This window comes from Oryx dammah, unplaced genomic scaffold (genome assembly GCF_014754425.2).
Source record: "Oryx dammah isolate SB20612 unplaced genomic scaffold, SCBI_Odam_1.1 HiC_scaffold_27, whole genome shotgun sequence".
NCBI lineage: Eukaryota > Metazoa > Chordata > Mammalia > Artiodactyla > Bovidae > Oryx > Oryx dammah.
The window spans coordinates 97,607,813-97,634,678 of NW_024070211.1; positions in this window are offsets into that span (position 1 = coordinate 97,607,813).

The window sequence follows — 26,866 nt, forward strand, 5'->3', positions numbered from 1 at the left end:
TAAAGATATGTTGCATTTTCTCAGTTATGGGCATAAGTGAGATCCTTGCTTTTAATTTTCTCTGTAGGCTGGATGAAGTTAAGCAGGGAAGAAGAAAGAGCATGCATCAATTCAGTTTAAAAGGCCACAGGCTGGAGAGGGGAATTCATGGTAGGGATTCAGTAAATAAGTGCTGAATTAGTGTTGGGTGAAGGGCGACTTGTGTTCAAAGCTGAGAGGGAGGGTAATAAGATCCCTCAGAGAGAACACCGTCATTTCCTTCCTTAATCTGCAAAGACATTTGACCCTGTACCTGTCTGCTTCGTTAGACTGGGGAGGCTTTCTTATGCATCTCTATATCCTTGTTTTAACATAAGGCTTTGCAATGCTAGGTCCTGCCCTGGCAAGGTCTCTGGTTTCAAGGGGCTGAAACACAACTGAAACTAGCTTCCTAAGAACTGGAAGGTAACCAAAGGGCCAGAGGGACAGAAGAAGTGGTCGGCTCAGGGAAAGCTGAAGCAGGGATTCAAATGCCAGCAAGACTCCCTTTCCTCCGGTGTCTCTGAGTATCCTTGCTGTGTGCCTCCTTTTCTCCTCTGCTTCTTAATGGGCTCTTTGCTGCTGCTGGGTTCACAGTGCCACAGCTCTCAAACAGGTGGCAATAGGCAGTCAATAAGACTAGCTTTTTTTCCTGAGAAGGGTGCTTGCCTATTGGTCTCCTAGGCACTTCTGTATCTGGACAAAAACAGCTCTTAGCAGCAGTAAAGGGAGCTGTGAAGGGCAAACAGCAAATGAGCTCACACACGGGAAGGAAAGTTTTTTGCCGCTTGTTTGCACAGAAGCCAAGCCCAAGGGTTTTATTTTATGTTGCTTACATAGGAAAGTCACAGACAGGGGCTTCCCTAGAGACGGTCTTCTGTAGCCACTGTCTGCTCCAAATAGTTCCAGGAGCCACCTCTTACTCTGCAGCCAGCAGGAGTGTGCTTATGTGGGGTTCCTGATGGGGAAGAACTGAGCTATTTAGGAAGGAATTGCCCACCTACTGTTAAGTAATGTTCTGTCTCTAACGCAGTCTCTCCATGGAGGAAAATGTGTTGTGCACTTGGCTGCAGCCTTTACTACACATCTGCTTGTCAAGCCTGAACTGCAGCTCTGAGGGCCCAGCTTCCAAACAGCAAGCGATTTCTGAAACCAGTGCGGGCTTTAGGAGGCAGACCACAGCTGGGGAGGCGTCAGGCTAACAGCTAGTCTACTACGAGGGTCTGGTGGAATCAATTAGGAAAGTTAAGCAGGGGAGCCCATCAGTGGCTGAGTGTGTCTCCTAGAACAACCCCATCTAGCAATCCTCCCCAGAGTTATTCCAATAGCGGTGGACCCTGGAGCGGTGGCTTAAGCTGGAAGGTAGTAAAGTTTAGTTATGGGCATCCCACAGTCCAAGCGAAAGCCACAGTTTCCTGAACAGTTTTCCAACAGCACTCTATCTCTTATTAAAAGTACAGTTAATCTGGACCTTTTCTCCCCCTTAATGTCAGAAAAGAAATGTGTTTCTGATAATAAATGCTTCCTTTGCTGCACAGCTATATTTCATCAGGGCTGTAGTTGGCAAATTGCTTCTGCATAGTATAAACTAAGTAATGAAACATAAGATAGGTGCCTTGTATAATTCGCTACTGGTGGACACAGTTATCCTCTATTATCAAAACACAGAAGCAAGCCCCCACCCCAAGCAGGATCAGATCAAATTCTATCACACCTTCCACCACAACACAACAAAACAACCAAACCATTGAGTTTCCTAGGGAAATCTGGTTACCAGGAAACTGCTGGGTCACAGATTCTTTTGCAAATTATTCTTATATTCCCACAGAGAAGGCAATGGCACCCATGGGGTTGCTAAGAGTCGGACACAGCTGAGCGACTTCACTTTCACTTTTCACTTTCATGCATCAGAGAAGGAAATGGCAACCCACTCCAGTACTCTTGCCTGGAGAATCCCAGGGACGGGGGAGCCTGGTTGGCTTCCATCTATGGGATCGCACAGAGTCGGACATGACTGAAGTGACTAGCAGTAGCAGCTTATATTCCCAAAGAATTATTGGGTTATATGGTAATGGAGTGGGTTTCCCTAGAAGCTCAGCGGTAAAGAATCCACCTGCAGTGCAGGATCTGGAGAAGACACGGGTTCAGTCCCCGGGTCCAGAAGATCTCCTGGAAGAGGGCATGGCAACCCACTCCAGTATTCTTGCCTGGAGAATACCATGGACAGAGGAGCCTGGAGGGCTACAGTCAATAGGGTCACAAAGAGTTGGACATGACTGAAGTGACTTGGCATGCATGCATGCATGGTGACAGAGTATCTTGTATTGCTTAGCCAAGTTGATTTGTAGGAGGCAAGAAGCCCAGTCTAGCAACAGGATGGATAGTAAAATTACGCATATCCCTATCCCATAAGGAATCTTTGAGCATCATTTAATTTACCTTGATTATGGTCATTAGAAAAAACTTAACATTTTTTTTTTCAAAGAGATCCATTTTAAAAAATGAGAATTGAGAAAAGATTTTTTCAGGCCTTCCCATTAAGATCCTCTTTTGGTGTCCTTGGTATTTACTGAGTAACCTGTAGGTTTGTGTAGAAGTTAATAGGAGATCTAGGTAAACAAAAAATATTCTTGTAAACCAGATAGTGCTGTGGACTTCTACATTGTTGGTATATTTCTGCTACTTCATTTTTCCAAACTGAGTTTGACAAACAAATGCTGTGAGTCTAGGTCTTGATTACCCAAGCACTCTTCCTGTGGGATTTGAACTTGAGTTTAGCTCAGGCAGCTTTGCTGATTGCTGGCCTTCATCTCTAACCCTGGAGCGAGACCAAAGATTTCTCAATAATTAAGTGAGATGGTCCCATTCCCTCCTCACCTCACAAGCTCAGTCAGGTGGTTGATATTTCAGGCGTAAGTCCAATCCTCTTCAATTTTCCCCTCTGCACAAAAAGGAGAGCCAAGGAAGAGTGACTAGACTTTGTAACTGCTCATTATGGGGCCATTCATTACACTTTTTGTGTGCAGTATGTTAATAAGCCAAGAGACCATGGCAGAGAGTCCATAAGTAATCTACTGTTATAAATAAGAATAATGGCAATGGTACCAGTATATTCTATGGACATAATGTGCTGCTGGCTAAGTGTGACATTTTGAATAAACTTTATTCTTGAGGTATTTAAAAAAACATAAAGGCAGTAATGAAATATGGAGCACAACATTAGTTGACACAGCAATTCCTGCCTCCCAAGACCCTGCTAAATAACCAGAGTTTAAATCTTCATCTTGAAATACACAGCTCTTCTAAGATTTTAAGTGAGTTGTAAAACTTTTATGTACTATGCCCTAACTTTATTTTTAAAATATTCTCCACTTTTATAGTAAAGGTGACCCAGAAGTACCTTATGAATAATAGAACAACATATTTAAGCTATTAAATTCACCTCTCTAGACAATACATAAGCTTTCCTGGTACTCACATCTTTCCTGGATGGAAGCAGGAATTGGAAAGTATCTTGAATTGTCCATTTACCCAAAACATACTGATTTTAACTCCAGAAATGACTGAATTGTACTTCAAATGGGAAAACTTAAAATTTCTGCCATCCAGTTGAAACAAGCATTCAAAACCTAACACCATTTATTACAGAAACTTAGAGAAAGTCAAATATTTGTATACTTGAGTGTTGAAATAGTGAAAAGTTCATATCCCCAACACCTGGTTTAGAGTTGGTTTTTTTTGACATACAAAAGCTGACTTAGGCCTGTGGGATGAGTTTGTTCCCATATACAGAGAGCTCATTTTAAGTCCAAAAACTAATTAAGGTACTCAAGCACTTTTTATTTATTGCCTGTCTCATCACTGAGTTATGGTTCTCTGATTCTATCAAGCTCCCATACATCTCTTAGTGAAGGACAATTTATTTTCTAGCTTTCTTTGTTTCTTCTTTTTAAGCTTACATTCTTTGAAAATAGTTGTAGTCTAACACACACACACAAAGTACATACACACAGTATGGCCTTCAGCTTAACCACAATATGTTCAACCTTTTTGAATATGACAGTAGTGTTTAAAAAATGAGAAACTGGTTCATCTATTTATTTCTTCTCTTTCGCACTGAAGTCACCTATAATAAGTAGACTGTATCCTAGTTGATAAAAGGCACTTAGTACACAGTTTCTTTTATGTGGTGCCATATTAAGTATTATCCAAAGGACAGTAGACTAAGTCAGAGACTAAAAGTTCTACTTTCTGTGACCTCTCAGAAAATATCTACTTCCACAGACGTTTAGGAAGAATGCAATTGTTGACTGAATTCAGAGGTCTTGTTACAACTAATAGTTTCTCTTTCAGTATTTATGGAGGGCAGGGCACGTGGCAATGTGTCTTTTTTCCCCAGTAGAACCCTACCGTGTGAGTATCAGTTTCTTTTATATCTGTGTTCAGTTGCTCTTCCCTTGTCTTTTCTGTCTTAACTTCAAGCCTCAGTTCTCTTGTTAAGGGAAGAAGCCAAGTGGGGATCCAGCCAGCTGAGTTTAGTGGCCGCAAGTACGGAAGATTAGGATTTGGTTGTTTCCCATGTGGCTTTGGGGGAAGCACACCGCCCAGTCTCTCAGGAAAGCAGGTGGGCACTGCAGACAAATGCCCTTTTATTTCAGGCACTAGTAAGTGAACAGGAAGTCTATAGTGGGTACAGTTTTAGCGGGAGGAAAAAAGGAAATCCTTTCTCTTTTGTCAATAGACTCTTCCATTCCTGTATTACTCACTGGAGGACTCGGAGATAGAAAATCAGAGAAGAACAGCAAAGACAAGGAAGAGGCAAGTAGGTGGGATGAGGGGGTGGAGAGAGGAGCTGCCGGAGAGTTGCCAGGACCTGGCTCAGGGAGGGAGCTGGGATTGGCAGCCTCAAAGGTCCTGGCTGGTTGATGGGGACTCTGGGGGATGCTCTTGGGTCTCCTTCCTGGGGCTACTTTAGGCCTCACCCCTTGGGTCGCAGGGCGGCTCTAATGTCTTCTGTGAAAATTTGAAAACAGTCAAAACATCATTTTCCTTTAAAAAACTGTTGAAAAAGCTCTTCAACAATGGCCTGTGCTGGATATTTCTCAGCAATTTAAAATCCTCCCAAGTGAAAGAAATCAAATCCTTTAAGACACAAACACATACATCTACATACGGAAATTCTTTCCTACGAATAAAATGCATACTTCAGTTTACAAATATCCCTATCATGTAACTATTTTTAAAACTATTTCAAAGGGCTAGCATTAAGGAGCTTATTGGAGTGATGGATGTGTATTCTGAAGGTGGTTACCCAAATCTACACATATGTTAACATTCATAGAACTATATACTCAAAAAAGTCAATGTCACTATATTATAATTTTTATTTTTTATTTGGCTATGTGATATGGCCTGTGGGATCTTAGTTTCCCAGCCAGGGATTGAACTGGGTCCCCAGCTGTGGAAGCTCAGACCTAGCCACTGGACCAACAGAGAATTCTCTATAGTTTTTAAAAGTGTAATAAAATACATTTTACTGACATAAGAAATAAAAAGCCCAGCTCCCTTGTAAGTTATCTCCCCTCTGTGATTAGCATAAAGCTAAGGTGGCTGTTTGGAAGAAAATAGATTCACTTGAAATGTCTAGACTCTTTGAAACATTAATGCATCCAGTTTAAACAAAACTTGTTAAACCCTTGCTGTGGAATTTCCAAAAGTCACTTTCTTTGAGGAATATGGGTTTTGTTCTCCCCTCTGGGTATTCATATAGATTCAGATTCAGGAAGTTTGTGCTCTCCTGACACTGTGCCTCACTCTCCTTGAACCTCAGTGGTCCTCCTTTGGAAAGTAGGGGCTCATTCCTTTTGTTTTCTCAGATGGGTTGGTATGAGGATCCCCTCAGGTGAGGTCTAGGGAGAGAGCTGAGTAAAACACCTTGTGGATGACAATTATGGGTATTATTAGGACCAATTCTGTGTTCCCTCAAGTCCAAAGAATGGATGACAGGCTTGAGACGGCATCTCTGCTCCTTTGCTGAAAAGGAGAAACAGAAACTCTTCTCTGAGTTCCCTGGGAGACTGTAGTGTTGACACCCCCAAGCAAGTTCTAAACAGCCTCGCACTCACACACCCTGATATCCCAGGAAGAAGGGAGGATGCAGCAGAGAGTTATATCTGGAGATTTAGGGGAGTCCAGGAATACCAGACCACCTGACCTGCCTCTTGAGAAACCTGTATGCAGGTTAGGAAGCAACAGTTAGAACTGGACATGGAACAACAGACTGGTTCCAAATAGGAAAAGGAGTACATCAAGGCTGTATATTGTCACCCTGCTTATTTAACTTATATGCAGGGTACATAATGAGAAACACTGGGCTGGAGGAAGCACAAGCTGGAATCAAGATTGCTGGGAGAAATATCAATAACCTCAGATGTGCAGATGACACCACCCTTATGGCAGAAAGTGAAGAGGAACTAAAAAGCCTCTTGATGAAGGTGAAAGAGGAGAGTGAAAAAGTTGGCTGAAAGCTCAACATTCAGAAAACTAAGATCATGGCATCTGGTCCCATCACTTCATGGCAAATAGATGGGGAAACAGTGGAAACAGTGTCAGACTTTATTTTTGGGGGCTCCAAAATCACTGCAGATGGTGATTGCAGCCATGAAATTAAAAGACACTTACTCCTTGGAAGGAAAGTTATGACCAACCTAGATAGCATATTGAAAAGCAGAGACATTACTTTGCCAACAAAGGTCCATCTAGTCAAGGGTATGATTTTTGCAGTAGTCATATATGGATGTGAGAGTTGGACTGTGAAGAAACCTGAGTGCTGAAGAATTGATGCTTTTGAACTGTGGTGTGTTGGAGAAGACTCTTGAGAGTCCCTTGGACTGCAAGGAGATCCAACCAGTCTATTCTAAAGGAGATCAGTCCTAGGTGTTCTTTGGAAGGTCTGATGCTATAGCTGAAACTCCAGTACTTTGGCCATCTCATACGAAGAGTTGACTCATTGGAAAAGACTCTTATGCTCGGAGGGATTGGGGGCAGGAGGAGAAGGGGACAACAGAGGATGAGATGGCTGGATGGCATCACTGACTCGATGGACGTGAGTTTGAGTGAACTCCGGGAGTTGGTGATGGACAGGAAGGCCTGACATGCTGCAATTCATGGGGTCGCAAAGAGTCAGACACAACTGAGCGACTGAACAAAACTGAACTGATTGGAGCAGAATGAGGACTCCAGGCGCAGGGCTGAAGTTTGGGTGAAGTTTGCAAACAGAATTGTCTGCAGGTGGCAACCTGGTGTTATACCAAGGTTCTGTGGTGCTGAATTTAACCCTTGTGGGCAGAGATCATTGAGGCAGCATAAACAAGTGGGACAGCCTAGTATAAGAATTCCATGATACTCTTGGTTCATTTATATTTTTCCAACTCTTAAAAGAGACATGATTGCAGGAAGATACTTCACAGTTCTTAGAAAAGCATCAGTACAGTGCAAAATGGAAACACATGCACAGTCTCAGAGCAAGGAAAGAATGATGAAGATGGTGACCACTTATGCAGGTAAAGGGGAGAGATGCTACTTGGCTCGAGACTTGAAGGTCTTAACATTTATTGGGCCCCTTTGGCAGCCTGGTGAAGCCTCGGGATCTCATCTCAGGATGATATTTTTAAAGAAGTAAAATGAGATTATAAAATTTTTTTTTGAGATTATAAAATTAATTACATAAAAACACAGGGATTCCATAGATTTAAGTTAAGAACAGTTGTTCCTGTGCAGCAATAAGGGCCTTGTAGTGCTAAATATTTTTATTTTCTTATAAAAGCCAAGTTCCAAATTTTTAAATGAAGCTTTCTGATTTTTAAGTCTCTCTCTCTCTATATATATATATATTTTTTTTTGTTTGTTTGTTTGTTTGTTTGTTTTCTTTCTTTTTTTTTAAACATGGAGTCAGTCTACCCAAGCATATGTCTGCTGGTCACCACTTTGAAGTTTTCTTACTAGAGATTGTAGGAGACTCTTTGTAAACAAGGAAGGGCTAAGATACTATATGATGTCAACAGATAAGACTGGGGACAGTGTCTTGACCTGGAGAAGGCAATGGCACCCCACTCCAGTACTCTTGCCTGGAAAATCTCATGGACAGAGGAGCCTGGTAGGCTGCAGTCCATGGGGTCACAAAGAATCGGACACAACTGAGCAACTTCACTTTCACTTTTCACTTTTATGCATTGGGGAAGGAAATGGCAACCCACTCCAGTGTTCTTGCCTGGAGAATCTCAGGGACAGGGGAGCCTGGTGGGCTGCCGTCTATGGGGTCGCACAGAGTTGGACATGACTGAAGTGACTTAGCAGCAGCAGCAGCAGCAGTGTCTTGACCAAACCAGGGAAAGCTTAAAATGGTCATTTGTCTAATGGAAGAGGATAAAACACAGTGGAGAAGGTGTATATGCCCTATATGCTTGGATTCAAGTTCACAGCAAGGTCAGTAATTATTTTCCTCTTTTGTGATTTTAATTTTAGCATCTAACCTTCCACTGTGATTTTCCACTGAGATATTTAGGTAGATTTTTTTTTTTTAAGTTTGGCTTTGCGATTTAAGTTTTAAAATTTTCTTTTATCACTTCTTTCTACTAACTTTTAGTAGAAATAGATTTTTTTCCCTGATGGAAAAAAGGGGAGAGCTAATGTCATGCTATTGGCATAGAAAGGTAATGCATAGGACTTTCCTGGTGGCCCAGTGGTTAAACGTAGGGGGCACTGGCTCGATACCTTCTAGGGGAAGATCTGAAATGCCGAGAAAAAAGAAAAAAAAAAAGGTAATGCATGGGTACACACCAAAGGAAAAACAGAGGGTAAGGTCTCTATTTCAGTAAAAATGTCTTACAATAGTAATCTCTAGAAAGGATTTTTATCTGTTCTGAACATAATTGAAATAAGGTTAAATCAGATCATTATCATTTCTTATAATTAGAAAATATATTGATCTCCAAAGAGTCATGGGATCTGTATACATTTCCTTACAAAAGAGTCCTCACAAGCCAATAAATGGAAACCACATCATAAGGTCACTAAGTTATTTTTTTCAAATGGAGTAAATGAAGTGTAAAGGGACGACCTTTCCTAAATCAGTAGCTTCTAAATCTTTTTGACCACCATGTGAAGAGAAGTATATTTTGCATCTTTATATATATATATATATATGGTATTATATATATTTATATTTTCATGAAGATAAAATGCAAATTCCAGAATCCATCCTGGGATGTTCTAATCCTTAGGTCTACGGTAGGGAAACCCTAAACCTGGCTTCTAAATATCTTCCTCAAAGATGCTGATGAATGAATGTATCCCCTTGGAGCACATTTGGAAGAACATAAAAGTAATAGCACATCAGGTTTGAGTAAAGCAAAGACCTGGGCTCCCAGGAAGTTGTTTCCCCTTTTGACCAAAAACATAGTTTAAGGAGTCACAAGGTTTCCTTCAACTAACACACTGAAGCCACTTAGAACAGCTGTCTTTCCCAAAACTGTCAGGAAATCTCCACAAGTTGACCTGCAGAGGAGCAGACTGGGATGTGAACTGCATGGGAAAAGATCTTATTAGAAGTCGTTTAATTTAATTAGCAGCAGGGCCCCACCTTTGGGAAAACCCGGCAGAAGTCTAAGTGGCAGATTTCACAATGGCCACGAGGTGGCGATCTTCTGCATCTATTTGAAGTGCTCTGCCGTTACCCAGTTTTAGCTTACTTTCAATATTAAAAACATCATTAATTTTAAAAGTGTGTATTAATTTTAAAAGGATGCAAGTAGATATGATTTAACAGGTGAGACTTCAAACTTGCATTTCACTCAAATACTGACATGCTCTAGATGGAGAAATTTAGTGAGATTTCCACATCAGACCCCAGAAAAAAGATAAAAATCTGTTTGAGAAAAGGCTGTGGTCCTTGCAAAATGAAAAATGTCACTCAAAGAAAGTGTCTTAAAAGCTTTCTGGGAAGCTGGTTTTCTTGAGAAGTAGCAGATGCACTTTGGTCATTAAAAAATAAAAAAGCATCATGAGGTAAAACTTCCTTTTCCCTGGTCTGTAGTCAAGATCAGAAAATGAAAGAGAGGGAGTGGGGGAAGAGAGAGAGGAAGAGAGAAAGGGAAAAAGGAAAGAAAGGAAGGAAGGAAGAAAGAAGAAGAAAACTCGGGTAAACATATTAGCACCAGAAAATAAGAGCCAAGCTTAATCAAAAAGAAGAGCCAAACTGTGGCATGGCTTGTGTGGACCTGAACCTTTCTCCCAGCCATTCTAGTGAGCTCCCCAGGAGGAGAAGCAGCAGGTGAGGAAGCCAGCAGGCTGGAAGCAGGAGAGGAGGCCTTGGGATCACCACAGCTCAGCCTCAAGCTGTGCAGCACAGCCTTGGACCACTGGAAGGCCAAGTCATTGCCAAGGTCACTGTGAGCCAGGGATCCCAGGGACAGAGAGGCTAGCAATTGGGCTTACAGTGAGGTTAAGGCACCATTCCACAGGGACAGGCTGCAAAAGATGGTAAGAACCTCAGGCCAGCAGAGAGTGCAGGGGACAATGTGGTCTTTGGGCTGTATTTGTACACATCTGTACACAATTGGCTTGATCTGTTCTAGTGAAAGTGTCAGTCTCTCAGTCGTGTCTGACTCTGCGACCTCATGGACTGTAGCCCACCAGGCTCCTCTGTCCATGGAATCCTTCAGGCAAGAATACTGGAGTGGGTTGCCATTCCCTTCTCCAGGGGATCTTCCACATTTGGTGCAGGAGAGAGCCGCAGGCCAGAGCCTCACACTGAGAACGTACAATTCAGTGAACGAACAATGTGTTGGAGGAGGTTAGTAGGAGGGGGCCATAGAGAGGTACAGGTCACATCCTCACTCTCTAAGGGCCAGGGGAAAGCTGGCTTCACATCCTGCCCCTGCTTCTCCCTGTTTCTTCTTCCATTGTGCTCTTGGTCAGGATAGGAAATGGTAGGAGAAAGAAAACTCTTTCAAAGAGGAAAGCTGAGAAGGCTATTGTCTTAGAAGTTTGTAGAGTGCTGGAGAGAAAGAAAACCTTTCTCTTTTATCTTATTCCCCCAGGGTGGGGCCAGAGGAAAGCCGCAAGGTCCTGCTTGTTTTGAGGGACAGCCATCCTTTGGTTCAGGGGAAATAAGACAAGAGAGGATAGTGGTTGTCTGCAGAGAGGATAGCGGTTCTCTACACAGATCTACTGTGTCTCAGGACTGTAGCCCAGGAGAACCTTCCCTGTGCTGCTGGGCAGCTGGAGGAGATGCTCAGATGGCTGAAGAGAGGGGATACCTAAGAGACACCCCCTGCCTTGGCAAGACCCTCTTCTATCGCATTATCCACGGATCCAGGGAGATGAGCTACTCAACACTAGGCACACAGAAAGAACCTATTTGCAGAGCAGAAATGGAAATGCAGACGTAAGACTTGTGGACACAGTTGGGGAAGGAAAGGGGGGGATGAACTGAAAGAGTAATACTGGAACATATATGTTACCATATGTAAAATAGTCAGTGGGAATTTGCTGCATGATGCAGGGAGCTCAAACTAGGTACTCTGTGACAACCTAGAGGGGTGGGGTGGGAGGGGGGAGGGAGGTTCAAGAAGGAGGGGGTCACATGTATACCTATGTCTGATTCATGTTGATGTATGGCAGAAACCAAACACAATATTGTAATGCAATTATCCTCCAATTAAAAATTAAAATTGAAAAAAATCTTCCCAACTCTTGTGAGACTGCTGGGCCATATTTAAAGTAAAATACAGTAGGTGATACAAAGCCAAGCAGTTCATTTAATGACCTTTAAATGAAAACCTTATCCCACACGCAGTATGAGAAATGCCTTGTCTTTGGGCATTTGGTTCTCTGACCTGGGGTGTCTCTTAGGTTTCCCCTCTCCTCAGCCATCTGAGCATCTCCTCCAGCTGCCCAGCAGCACAGGAAAGGTTCTCTTGGGCTACAGTCCTGAGACACACTAGATCTGTGTAGAGAACCATGTCTCACTGACCGGGGCTGATTTCCTTACGCTCAGGCAGTCAGCTCAGAGGCAGAAATGGAGAAACGTAGAGGATGTTAATTATAAGAAGCAATTTTTGGGGTCTTCATTGGTTTTTACCTTGCACGGCAGACTTCATGTTTGAAGATGAAGTTTCTGATCCACAATATAGGGGTGGGGGTGGTGTTCAGAGTGATTTTCTGGTGAGTGGGAGTGGATTTGCATGAACTTTTTCACGATGTCCCCTCTAGTCTCTGCATATCCATCAGTATTGTACAGGCAAGTGTGTGTGTATGTTCAATCACTCAGTCGTGTCCGCCTCTTTGAGACCCCATAAACTAGAGCGCATCAGGCTCCTCTGTGCATGGAATTTCCCTGGCAAGAATACTGGAGTGGGTTGCCATTTCCTCCTCCAGGGGATCTTCCCCACCCAGGGATTGAACCCATGTCTTTTGCATCTCTTGCATTGGCAGGTGGATTCTTTACCAGCTGCACACCTGGAAGCCTACAGGCAGTAGCCCAAGGAAGGCTCACAGACTGGCACAGGGGCCAGAATTCTGATGTGAGCCTTGTGGGCCCAGAACTTTCAGTAGCCACTCTGCCTGCTTCTACACCCCTCATCACATACTTCACACTCACATGCAAGACACTGAGTAAGAAATGAGCTTTCCTTAAACAAACTGTCTTTGTAAGTATGAATGGTCAAAATGTAAAATAAGAAATAAAGGCAATCTCCCCCCAACTATTTAGAAATGTTAAACTAAATATTCAGTTTAAACTAATAATAAATGAAACACATTATTCTCAGATCAATTGAACTATTCTCCAATTGTTATTGGATTTTATAAAAAAAAAAAAAAAGCATTATTTTAAAGAAATGTTTCCTCTAGAAGCAGATGCTGTGTTGACTATTGTCAGATTACCAGAATCTTAGACATTTTAATATCACTTTAGATTATTAGCTGCATTTCTTTAATTTCCAATGAGTGCGCCCTTGGTTCTGTCTGGTACCCATGCAGATGTTAGTCTCACAGGAAAGCTGCCGAATGGCCAATGTGTTGGATGCCTTGGCACAGTCACAGAATTACAGTATAGAGTAATATATACTCCTCACTGTAAGTAGAGTAACTATATAATGTATTGTCCAAACTGGGACACTTTTGAGACTATAGGAGGCACTATTAATAATTACTTCAGGAAAACAGATATAAACCTGGACCTCCTTACTTTTAGGCAAGGTATTTCACAGAAAGGAAGAAGATGCAGATATAGATATTATTCAAAGGCTCATGGAATTTTTCATATTTTAGGTCAAGTTCTGTTTTATTTTAACAGTAAAATACAATTTAATAAGTCCTGAGACAATTCAATCACTGCTAGTTTTGCATTTTTATAAAGGTCAGCTAATGGAAAGGATCTTTTAAAAGGAGGCATAGAATCTTGATGTACATTTAGTAATTATTCCTGGGGTAGTCACTCAAAATTTTAGTTGTTGAATTTTGCAAGCACTTAAAAAAGCAGAAAGGTGAGTGGCTGGGCTGTCAATCTGTAAGATGAATGGAAGCTCCTATTATTATGGAAGCTCATGGTTTGAAAGGCATTTTTCAGCGACATCATCAGACATGATTTTTCAAATTGCTGTCTTGTCAAACAATGAAGCATAAAGATGTGCTCTGGACAACTTTGTACAAGATAAAAAAAAAATTGGCCATTATGTTGAAGGAGATAATGAAGATGAAATATTTAGGTGGAGGCTGAATATGAGCAGATGACTCATATTCAAATGACTGACTATGAAAAAATTCTAAATTGAGCATTATTTCATTTAATATATAAATACATGACTTTTAATATCAATATAGACAAATTAAATATTATGAGTAGTCACTTGAATATTTCATCTGTATCCCTAAAAGTTGATATATTTAAATTGGCCAAAAAGTATCCTTTGACTCTTTTTTATAAAAAAATCATCTTGTATTTGGGGTCAGCTTATAGGGAGGGCTTCCCTTGTGGCTCAGATGGTAAAGAATCTGCCTGAGATTCAGGAGACCTGGATTTGATCCCTGGGTCAGGAAGATCCCCTGGAGAAGGGAATGCAACCCATTCCAGTATTCTTACCTGGAGAATTCCATGGACAGACGAATCTGGCTGGCTGCGTTCTATGGGGTTGTCAAGAGTCAGACATGACTGACTATTTCCAGGCATATATTATCATCATATGGATTTCTGTTCTGTGTAGTTTTATAGCACCTGGGATTAAGGATAGGAGAATTCAGGGTCCCTCAGCAACTTGTTTGGGCAGAAAACACATTGAAACTCCAGGTGACAGATCAAACCATTAGCCTGTGGGTTATGTCTTCTTTATCCTAAGCCCAGCTGCTGTCTTGCAAAATACCACTATGCGTGGAGTACGAGATGATGAAGATGAGCAGATCCTAAAGATGATTAGATGACTACCAGGGTCTCTGCAACCAAGACTCTCAGGTCTATTCCGCATGGCCCAGGGGCACTGCCTTTCCATCAAGGGCTCTGAGCAGTCTCAGTCATAGACCCAAGCCTTAACTCAGTTTGGGGTTAAAAAGGTGGCCTGGGGTACCTTTATCAGAAGCCAGCCACTGGGTGCATCTGGAAAGAAGGATGTGTCAACCTGGTGTCTTCTGGCTTCTTGGGAGCTTAACATATAGCTGGGGATGGATAAGGCATGCTACTATACTAACCAGCTCTGCAGCTTTAGGAAAATCCCTTAACCTTTCTGAGGGACTTAGATGTGTTTCCTTCTAGAGTTGATTACTCCTTTTCTTTATGAAAATAAAAGTAAAAAGAGAACACTTTTAATAAATGGTTCAGAAAATAAACACCTCAGAAGTAAAAAGAAACAAAGATTAGTGTGACTGAAGTGATTAGGGAGATCATCTGATTTCTTTGGATTTCCTGAAAAAAGGAAATTAGGTTTCCCTCCTCCATTAGCTGTAGATTTTTAGTTTCATAGATTTTGGAGTAGGAAGTAAACTCCAGGTCAGAGGAGGAGAATCCATTTACTTAAGGCCATATAGATACACAACAGGCCCTTAAGAACCAAAGCAGATCCATCTGGCCTCCCAAGCCCTAAAGGAAGATATTACTTAGTATGTAGAGCAGCTTATGGAAATGGAAGTCATGTATTCCCGGTGACCTTGCTTTTGAATGTGATGACCCTGTTCTCCTGACTTGGCACTTCAAAGGAGCTGGAGACCGTGAGGTGCTGGGGGCAGGCTTAGGGATGGGTGGGGAGTGCAGGAATGGGGACCCAGGGGGTGCTGGAGCATCTTCAGGACCACTGAAGCCAGTTGGGTGACACAGCGGTTTTCTAACAAGAATCTGAAGAGTCAGCCCGTGCCAGGTTGGGAGGCTTAGAGCTTTGACACCCTTCATCCTCCAACTTGCTCTACTTACATTTTGGTTTGGCACCTTTTATAGCTGGAGAACCAGTTACATGAACTTCTTTATAGAACTCACATGAACTGCAACTATGCCATCAGAAACCTATGAGATAAAATTGGGAAAATAGATTTCATATCTGTGGCAATCCACGTGGTTCTAATTCCTACACTTTTGGTTTTATTTAAAACTGCAATCCCTTGGTTGGGTAAAATACTTACCTTTTTTTTTTTTTTTTTTTTAAGCTGCACCACACAGCATGCAGAACTTCCCTCACCAGGGATTGAATGTGCGTCCTCTCCAGGAAAAGCGCAGTCTTAAACACTGGAACATCAGGAAAATGCTGCTTTCTTTTTAAATTAAATTTTACCTTTTAAAACTTTTAATTTATATCAGAGCATAGCCAATTAACAATATTGTGATAGTTTCAGGTGTACAGCAAAGGGACTCAGCCATACATTTATATACGTGTATCCATTCTCCCCCAAGTTCTCCTCCTAACCAGGCTGCCATATCCTGCTTTCTTTTTTTAAAAAGCATTTCCCTCTTGTTTTAAGCAAAGATCATTAGAATTCAGTCATGATCATAATCATCGCAGTTATCATCGAAACACCTCCCTCGTGTGCCTCCCCCTCTGTGCTTTGTACTCATCACCCAGCTTGCACACCATCCATAGTTGAGTATTGGATTCAGTTCTGGGAAGTACATTGCATGGGTGATATTGGAAACCAAGAAGTTCCCAGAAAGAGAACTGCTGGGACGATGCAGGATCTGGAAACTACAATAAATGAAGAGCAGGCAAAATTACTGCAGCTCGCTGGTATGGAGAAGAGAATCCATACTTACAAATTGAGAGCTCGCAGCTGCTCATAATGCAGAATTGGGACCAGATACGGCTCATTTTGGCTTTGTATAAGGAAGAACTTAGTAGAACTTAGAGCTATTTGGTATTAGAAGTCACAAGCATCCTGACCCCAGACATGTTCACAAGGAGATGGAGGTGAGCATCTTTCAGGGATGCTGTACTGGGGATTTCTCCCAGGGTAACTTGTAGTGAAAGATTCTGCGTTTGAACTGATGATACAGAGAGATGTACAACAAAGAATCTACTGCCTTCCTCAAGGAAAGGTGCCATCATAAATATATAAGTAACAGTGTACTGATAGTTGAGGGAAATGGATGAGGGAGTGGGTGGTGAAAGTGAAAGTCCGACTCTTTGTGACGCCCCTGGACTGTGTAGGCCATGGAATTCTCCAGGCCAGAATACTGGAGTGGGTAGCCTTTCCCTTCTCCAGGAGATCTTCCCAACCCAGGGATCAAACCCAGGTCTCCCGCATTGCAGGCAGAGTGGGTAGGGAGGGAGGCAATAGATGAGGAAGGCTTCATAAGGATGTGGGATGTGGGGTGGGAGCTGAAATGTGGCAGAGACTCAGTGGTGACGGAGATTACAGGGGTGCATCCTGGGCTACAGGAACGACACCATGAACAGACAGTTGTGCTAGAACAGTGAGTCTGCCTAGGATAGAGAGGAAGATTTGGGAGAAGAGGTGTCCTTGAGAAGATTAGAGACACCATAAAGACAGATCCTGAGAATTCTTGAACCCCAAGTCATTGAAATAAATCCTCTGCTGGTACTTGGATTGCTAAATAGCAATGCCTTTCATATTTGACAGACAGGGCTGGCCTCTTTGTGCTGCACCTCAGGGTGGCCAAATGCTAGGGTAGACAGTAATTTCACAGCATTTTCCTGACCTCTTTCATCACTGGAGGATCTAGCCCTAACAGGTTTTTAAGGGAAATAGTACATTCTTTTGGCATTTGCCAGTATGAGCCTATCCACCCCTAAACCCTCAAAGCCCACGGTATAATTACCCACAGGAGACCAGAGGTCATTTAGAACAACAAGTGTAGGCAACACCCACCTATTAGAACTCAAATTTCAGAGCTCTCCTTAAATTCTGACCTGAAGCATTTTGGAAATGAGAGGAGGCCCCCAAGTTGGGGGGCCTTTGTGGTTGGTATTTCCTGTGTGTGGTTTGTGAGGTTGGCCTGGCAGGCTATGTGCCTGGTAGGAGGGGTGAAGCTCAAGGAGGCCCCCCTTCTCAGCACTGGCTGCAGGCCTGCTACAGGCCTCCCTGCCTCCTCAGAGGACATACTCAGCTGTTCTCTGTCTTTCTGCATGAACTGGGCATCTTGGGAGCGAAGCCCAGGCAAGACTCAGGACTTCTGTAACCTACTACCTCAGAGGGGAGAGGGTTCTAACAGGGAGTGCTGAAAGGCAGCTTTTCCCAAAGGGACCTTCCGGTGAGCCTGTGAGCAGGCAGCCAGCTAGCCAGGCAGTGTTCCTCCTGTTTCCTGAGAGAAGGGGAAGAAGCTAGGGCAGGGGCAGTCCAATAGATGGTCTCCTTGTGGAGTGACCCCTTGGCCAAGATGGCAGCAATAACAGCCTTGAATGGTACCAGAGCTGCCTGCAGACACCTGCTCCCCATGGTCTCATCTGAGGGGTCTCAGAAACCCCACATTAGCCTATGCTGAGGTCTAAAATGATGCCGTCAGGATAGAGTCACTGGATTTTAGCATAAATCTCACCCTGGGGTTCTCTTTAAAAAGGTAGTTTCACCAGGATGGAATAAATTAGTTTATTGGTTTATTTCTCCTTGACAGGAGGAGTACACTGCCCTGAAAGCATCAGGGGCTGGAAAAGGCAGCCAGCAACAACGAGATGCTCTGAATTGAAAGAGCAGAGTACCAAGGGCCACACTTACTTTCTTCATGATTTGCCCTGGCCCAACACAGACCCAGGTGGCACTAGTGGTAAATAACCCACTTGCCAGTGCAGGAGACATAAGAAATGTGGGTTCACTCCCTGACTGAGAAGATCCCCTGGAAGAGGGTATGACAACTCACTCTAGTATTCTAGCCTGGAGAATCCTAATGGACAGAAGAGCCTGGCGGGCTATGGTCCATAGGGTTGCAAAGAGTCAGACACAACAGAAGCAACTTAACATGCACAAAACAGACCCAGTCAAGCATCTCCTGGCTCTGAAAACCCAGAGCCCATAATAAGAGTCAATACCCTGAAATCGATGCTTTGGAACCCAGCTTTATGTTCAGTCTCTCCAGGAGAAAAGAAAAAACACAGGAATACAGAGTTTGATCATGATTACCAATTCCAGCCCTCTTAATGTACCCTGTTCTGCCTGCTGATTTTGCATTCATTTTACCATTCCGGCCTTTGTCTTTGAAGTTGGCTGGAGAGTCTCAAGTTTGTTCTCTGTGGGAAGAGACACAGCACTCTGCAGGGTGTGGCAAGCTCTCCATGCCTACCCCAGGCTAGAAACCAATATCTTGGGACCATCACACATAGAGCAAAGGCTTCTGCTCAGATCCTACTGACTGTCCAGCAGATGTCAGTGATTTCAAAGATGTGCTGGGAGCCTGACTTGAAAATCAAGTGTCTTCTTTTAAAAACCAGCTTAGCATCCAAAGACCTCAGAGGGGATGTGACTGAGCAAAGGGCCTGTAGTAGCGGAGATCCTGAAAAGGAGAACAAGGGGTGGAAATAGAGTCCATGCTCCTTGTGGAGAAGAGCTGAGATCTGTCGTGTGTCTGAGGCTTCCAGGAAGCCTGCACTATGGAGCCCAGGCTGAGAAATGCCTGGTGATTGATGAGGTGGAGATTGTGAGGCTCCAGAGAGGAGTTCTTGCTATTTCACTACCAGGGGGTACAGTCTGGTTCTGGCATCAGCTAGGGGCAATCTGTTTAAACTAGCCCTAGATTTCTCATTCAGTTCGAATGAGGCCTTAACTGAGCTAACTGAGAAGAGCCCAGACATGTCAGTCCAGCCCGCTGGACTCCATACTACACTAAAGTGACCCTTCACCCCGCCCCAAGTGCCTGCAAGTGTGCTAAGGCGCTTCAGTCGTGTCTGACTCTTTGCAACCTTATGGACTATAGCTCCCCAGGCTCTTCTGTCCATGGGATTCTCCAGGCAAAAATACTGGAGTAGGTTGCCATTCCCTTTTCCAGGGAATCTTCCTGACCCAGATTGAATTTGCATTTCTTAAGTCTCCTGCGTTGGCAGGTGGGTTCTTTATCACTAGTGCCATTTGGGAAGCCCAGTCCAAATGCACAAATCCACAAGTGTTGAAACTCGTTTCCTGCTGATTAACAGCTATTATCCTTACAAGCTGTGTGGATAGGGGATGTCTAGGAAGTTGATTTTCACATTAAACCTAGATTAGTGAGCTCTGAAAAACAAGGATTGTGTCCACTAGTTGACTGACAGTTGAAGTTGCTGTTGCTAATGCTTGGAGTTGCTGTTGCTATGCTTGGACAGAAAAAGAAGGGTACACTGTCGTTGGAGACGGGCTAGGGGAATGCCTGCTGAGCTTCTTAAGCCATTCTCCAAGATTCATAGTGTTACACCTTCTGTTATTAAAGTCATATTTTCTGCTTTGCACTTTTCTTTTTCATAGTCGAATCTGAAGTGTTTTCACTTGAGCCTAAAGAGCAGGAGGAGCAAATACTCAGCCCATTCACCACTACTGATCCCTGTGCTAAGCACAGACATCACATGTTTCTCCTGGGTCCACGGGTGGTCTTACAACTGACCTCAACACTAAGCTCTGGGCCTTGGCATTCATTACTAATCCATTAGTGTTGGCCTACTGTATGCCATGTGAGATGAAAGCTATTTTCAAGCATAAACTATAACCAGTGGTACAGGTTTTTGTAAAGACTATGAGCAGGAATTTTGCTAGCTCTTATCTGTGCATATGCTGGTGTAAGGCTTAGAGAAATACACAACTTCAAAATCAATCAACTATAGATTGTGACACCGATGCTGTGAATATAGATGTTTATGGAATGGCAAATGAAGATAAGACCAGTTACTTCTAAGTACTCTATGCATCAGTTTCCTGTCCCTGCAGGCAGAAGATAAATATTCATTGAATGAATCAAAGAATGGTGATCCATTGAAAGGAGTGCAGTCAAAATTTCACATTTCCAAATGTGTTTTGCTTCTTACTGACAGCTCCCTGACAGACAGTCAAGGAGACTCAAGGTCGTCTCTATGTTCTTTAAAAAAAAAAAGTGACGTATTGCCAACAAAACAGAGGCTCAGTCCAAAGCCTGCATTGGGCTGGAAAAGTTTTCTGTGTTCAAACTCTTTTATTTCCTGGAGTCTCAGACTCATTCTCATCTCAGAGGGCCAGTCCTTTGATGACATAGAAGATGGAAATATAACAATCCCTATAAGAAGAATATATTTATTCCTTAGAGCTATTATAATAAAGTACCACAAATTGAGTGGTTGAAAACAACAGAAATTTATTCTTTCACAGTTCTGAATCCTAGAAGTTTTCTAGCATTACCCTGGTGGCTTAGGGGTAAGGAATCCGTCTGCCAGCTCATGAGATGTGGGCTTGATCCCTGGGTCGAGAAGATTCCTTGGAGAAGGAAATGGCAATCCACTCCAATATTCTTGCCTGGGAAATTCCATGGACAGAGGAGCCTGGTGGGCTACAGTCCATGGGGTCACAAAGAGACGGACCCAGCAACTGAGCACATACATAATGTTGAGTTAGGGGCTACCCTACTCCAGCACCCCACTCCAATACTCTTGCCTGACAAATCCCATGGACGGAGGAGCCTGGTAGGCTGCAGTCCATGGGGTCGCTAGGAGTCAGACACGACTGAGCGATTTCACTTTCAGTTTTCACTTTCATGCATTGGAGAAGGAAATGGCAACCCACTCCAGTGTTCTTGCCTGGAGAATCCCAGGGACGGGGGAGCCTGGTGGGCTGCCGTCTCTGGGGTCACACAGAATCAGACACAACTGAAGTGACTTAGTAGCAGCAGCAGTGTTGGAGAAGGAAATGGCAACCCACTCCAGTGTTCTTGCCTGGAGAATCCCAGGGACGGGGGAGCCTGGTGGGCTGCCGTCTATGGGGTTGCACAGAGTCAGACATGACTGAAACGACTTAGCAGCAGCAGCAGCAGCTACTCCAGTAACCTCATCTTAATTAGTTACATCTGCGATTATCCTGTTTCCACATAAGGTCACATTCTCAGGTACTAGGGGTTAGGTCTTTGATGTATTTTTTTTTTCTGAGGTTGAGGGTAGGGAACACAATCCAATCCATGATAGAGGATGAGAAATGATTGGACTTCATCAAATAATTAATGTTGCCAAGTCATGTAAAGCAACATCTTAGATAGGTTTAATTTGTGATTCACAGGGGCTTTAGAAAGAAACTAAGACGTCTAATAACGTACCCACAATGGATAGAAATGTTTCTGTTCTATTATTTTCCATCTAAACTCTGATTAGGATATTACCATCCACCTAAAAGATAAAGGGTCAATATTCCATCACCAACTTCCAGAACCATCTTATTTTTAGTTTCCCAAATTTGCAGATGTCAGGAACACAGAGTTCAGTATGTGTATCAATAGCACTAGCTTTCTCTGTCTTGTTAAGCTGACTTTTCTCCCCAGGGCATTCCACATATCAGATTTTCAATATGGCTTCAATGCATGTAGAAACAGGAAAAAAATATTCCACAGAGGTTAAAGTGATATGAGGCTGAGTTGTTAAAAGAGTTGTGTCTTTAGGATAAGTGGATACTAAAATAGCTGATTTCAAAGAACTAGACTGATCACCCCATTTGGGTTGTGCCAATAATAAGGACAACCAAAATGATGATACTTTTTGTTGTGTATTTGTTACTGTGTTTGTAATTTTTTTCACTGGGCAGATGCTGGAATGATATATTTTGTTTTATGCAGCAACTCTAGACAGACAGCTAATATTTTTTCCAGTTCAGTTATTCATAGCTCAGCATTGCTGTAGAAAGAAGTCATTTCATTCCTTTTACTGTGGAGAAAGGAAAGAATTTGTGCTACTCTTCACCATTGAGCTGGAACAGCCTGTGTCGAATGCCCATTTGCAAAACTATACTGGGGGAGAATTTTTACTCTCTCTGCTTTCTGACCTCCCCATAGACATCACTGTCAAGTACTAGCATTAAAAACTCTATTCAGCCCTGGAGAAGGAAATGGTAACCCACTCCAATATTCTTGTCTGGAAAAGTCCATGGACAAAGAAGCCTGGTGGGCTGCGGTCCATGGGGTTACATGACTGAGCATGTACATGAGGGTGGAGGGAGATGGGTTGGTAGTAATAAACTGATAGAACTGAAAAAAAAAACAAAAAACAAACCAAAAAAACCTCTGTTGAGGCTTTCTACGAAGACGCTAGAGAAGAAAAGAGGGGTGTGGGTGCCCAACTCTTGGAGTAGACTGAACTTTATCCCTGTTGACCAGTCACCAAGACTAACATTATGCAGAGCCTACAGCATAGGTTCTACTAGGGCAGTCAGAATTTTCCCCAGGGAGGAAATGCCTTTCCTTAGAGCCTTGGGGCTTCTGCATACTGCACTGAGAAGATGTAATCCATTTTGGCTGGCTGCACTGGGATACTCTCTGTTCTCAATTAAATCAATTATCTGAGTAATCTTCATAATTAATGGCAGAAGACTTGAGCTGTCAGGACCGGCTGGAGCAAAACTATTTGGGCGTGTGGGTTAAGCCGCAGTTGTTCTGTGGGTGTCTGAGGCTGGGGCAGGGAAGGGGGCCGATTGCATGCTGCGGGCAACTTTTTGAATTAGCAATGGGCTTTAACTAGACAGCAGAGAGCATTTTCACTTAGAAGTCAGGAGACAGTGTTCCTGTTCAGTCTCTGGCACTAGTAAGCTGTGACACATTGAGCAAGATTCTTTACCTTGGAATGACTTATCTTTACTTCTGCAAAATGAGGAGTAACGTCAGATGGATTTTGTTAGCATGTACAAAGCAAATGCTGAATATCAGGCACTGTAGTAAGCATTATATCATTTAATCCCCATAACCAAACTTTTATGAAAAACAAGGAACAGAGAAGATAAGTAACTTACCCAAGATCACACAGCTAGTAATTTTCAAAGATGAGTTCTAAGCTCCCTCCCTGCTGTGATTTTAACGGCCATTCCTGAGAGTCAAGTGGAAATCTCTGTGTCCCAATTAAGGCTTAAGTTAATTCAGATTCTTGCTACACAAAGTTCATAGATTAACAGCATGGGTATCACCTGTAGTCCCACTGGAAATCTGCAATCTCAGATCCCACATCAAATTTATTAAACCGAACCGGCATTTTAAATTAGATGCTTATGAAAGATTGAGAGGCACTGATCTAAGGCTGGCCACAGGTCAGTCAGACTGGAACCACTGCAAGGGATTTCTGTTTTCTATCTCCTCTGCTAAGGTCTGAAGGCCCTAGAATGAGGTGCCAGGAGAGGGATGCCCTTTCGCTTGAAGTTAGCCCTGAGCCAGTTGCCCAGTGCAAGCATCTGTGTTTCATCTTCTCATTTCTTACCCAAGTTATTGCTCCCGACTCTCTGCCCCACTTCCAAAAGGAAGCTTCCAGTAGCCAGAAGAGATCTTTGGGGGCTGACTGCAGAGGGGAGGCCATTATGAGCGGATTAATGTATGTGCTAGATGAAATTCTCCAGTGCCCTTTTGCAGGCAGGAGAAATTGCTGTTCTAATGCTCCCACTGGTTCCCCTCCTTTCTATAACAATGATTCTACACAAAAGCTTTCTATGGAAAGATAATTGGATTTCTAACTCTATTTGTTCAAAACTCACTTAACATTATAATGACCCTAGTTACATTATTTGTATCAACTCATCAGTAGTAAAATACCAATTTCTGAATAAATATCTAGATTTTGTACCTACATCTAGCATTACCAAAGCAAGGAGGGGAAAAGAAGCCAGAAATAGAAATCCATTAATAAAGTCAGATACCACATATGCCTTGCTGCACCAGGCTTAAATGTGTTGGGTAAATTTAGGTTTCAATCATTTCAGTGCTATTCTTTATCTTATCTATGTATGTATTTTCTTAGTGTTTAATCACTGTAGTACTTTTGCCAAATGGGTCACTGAAGAAGAAAAATATAGCCTGGTGTATTCACGACTGAAGTGCCAATGTAAAACGAATGAAACATATACTTTAACCTAACAGTGATTATCCCTCCCTAGCAATGGAGATTACAATGGATTCTTGTTTCCTGAATACTCTAGAGGTTCCCCTTTGACATTTTTAGAGCAAAATGAGAGAGAGAAAGAGAATTTCTAAGGCTTTTTGTGTTTCCATTATGTACAGTGGAGATTTCTTTTTCACCTTTTCAGATGTATCATATATCTATGGCTTTTCCCCACATTTTTCCTTCTCTGCTCTTTCCCCTGGAAAAGAAAGAAACTAATATCTTCTTTTTATCCTGTTGTACATTACATCCCTAGTACTTATTCATCTTGCAACTAGAAGTTTGTACCTTTTGGCTTGTTGTTATTCTATAGCTAAGTTGTGTCTGACTCTGCAACCCCATGGACTGCAGCACGCCAGGCTTCCCTGTCTTTCACTATCTCCCGGAGTTCATTCCAACTCATGTCCATTGAGTGATGCCATCCAACCATCTCATCCTCTGTTGCCCCCTTCTCCTGCTCTCAATCTTTTCCAGGAATAGGGTCTTTTCCAATGAGTTGGCTCTTCACATCAGGTAGCCAAATACTGGAGCTTCAGTTTCAGCATCAGTCCTTCCAATGAATATTCAGGATTGATTTCCTTTAGGATTGACTGGTTTGATCTCCTTGCTGTTCAAGGGACTCTCAAAAGTTTTTTCTAGCACCACAATTCATAAGCATCAGTCCTTTGGTGCTCAGCCTGCTTTATGGTCCAGCTCTCACATCCATACATGACTACAGGAAAAACCATAGCTTTGACTATATGGACATTTGTTGGCAAAGTGATATCTTTGCTTTTTAATACACTGTCTAGGTTTGTCACAGCTTTTGGGTACCTTCATCCGATTCCCCCCTCTCCTCACTCCTCACCTCTGGAAAACTACACATCTGCTCTCTTTTTCTGTGAGTTAGTTTATTTTTGAAGCATAATTAGCCTATGACACTATGCTAGTTCCTGGTACACAACATAGTAATTCAATAGTTCTATGCATTTCAAAATGACCCCTACAATAGGTAGGGATCTAATTACCATCTGTCCATCATGGACAGTTATCACAATATTAGCAACTATGTTCTCCATGCTGTACATTTCATCCTGTAACTTATTTATTTTGAGACTGGAAACTTGCACCTCTTAATTTCCCTCACCCAGTTCTTCAATTCCCCTCCTTCCTTGCCCTCTGGTTATCAACTATCTGTTCTCTGCATCTGTGACTCTGTTTCTGCTTTGTTATATTTTTTTCATTTTTTTTTTAGATTCCATACATAAGTGAAAATATATGATATTTGTCTTTCTCTGACTTATTTCACTTAGCCTAATACCTTCTAGGTCTATCCCTGTTGTTGCAAATGACAAGATTTCATTCCTTTTTATGGCTGAATCGTATTCCATTGCCTATATATAATACATCTTTATCCATTCATCTATTGATGGGCACTTAGATTGCTGCCATATATTGGTTATAATGCTGCAAGGAACATGCAGGTGCATATACCTTTTTGAATCAGTGGTTTGGTTTTGTTTTCCTAGAAAAAAATTCTCAGAAGTGGGATTGCTGGATAATAATTTTTTGAGGAATCTCCATACTATTTTCCACAGCGACTGCATTCATTTACATTTGCAGCAAAATGCATGAGGATTCCCTTTTCTCCATATTCTCACCAACACTTGCTATTTGTTTCTTTTTGATGACAGCCATTCTGACAGGTGTGAAGTGATATCATTGTTGTTTCAATTAGCATTTCACTAATGATTAGTGATGCTGAGCATCTTTTTATGTGCCTGTTGCCATCTGCATGTCTCCTTCAGAAAAATATCTATTCAGGTGCTCTGTCCATTTTTTAATCAGGTTGTTTGCTCTTTTGATATTGAATTGTGTGAGTTCTTTGTTTATTTTGGATGTTAAACTCTTGATTGGATACATCGTTTGTAAATATTTTCTCCCTTTCAGTAGGCTGCCTTTTCATTTTAAGATAGTTTCCTTTGCTGTATAAAAGCTTCTTAGTTTGATATAGTCCCATTTATTTGGTTTTGCTTTTGTTTCCTTTGCCTGAGGAGACAGAGCCAAAAAAGTATTGCCAAGACCAATACACTTGAGTGTACTGCTTATGTTTTCTTTCAGGAGATTTATGATTTCAGATCTCACATTTAAGTTGTTGATCCATTTTGAATTTACTTTTGTATTTGGTGTGAGAAAGTTGGACAAAATTTTAAGTGCCACTTTACCTCACATTTGACTTTTGCTGTACAGTTACTTAAGGCTTCCCAGATGGCGTTAGTCGTAAAGAACCTGTCTGTCAACGCATAAGACATAACAGACACAAGTTTGATCCC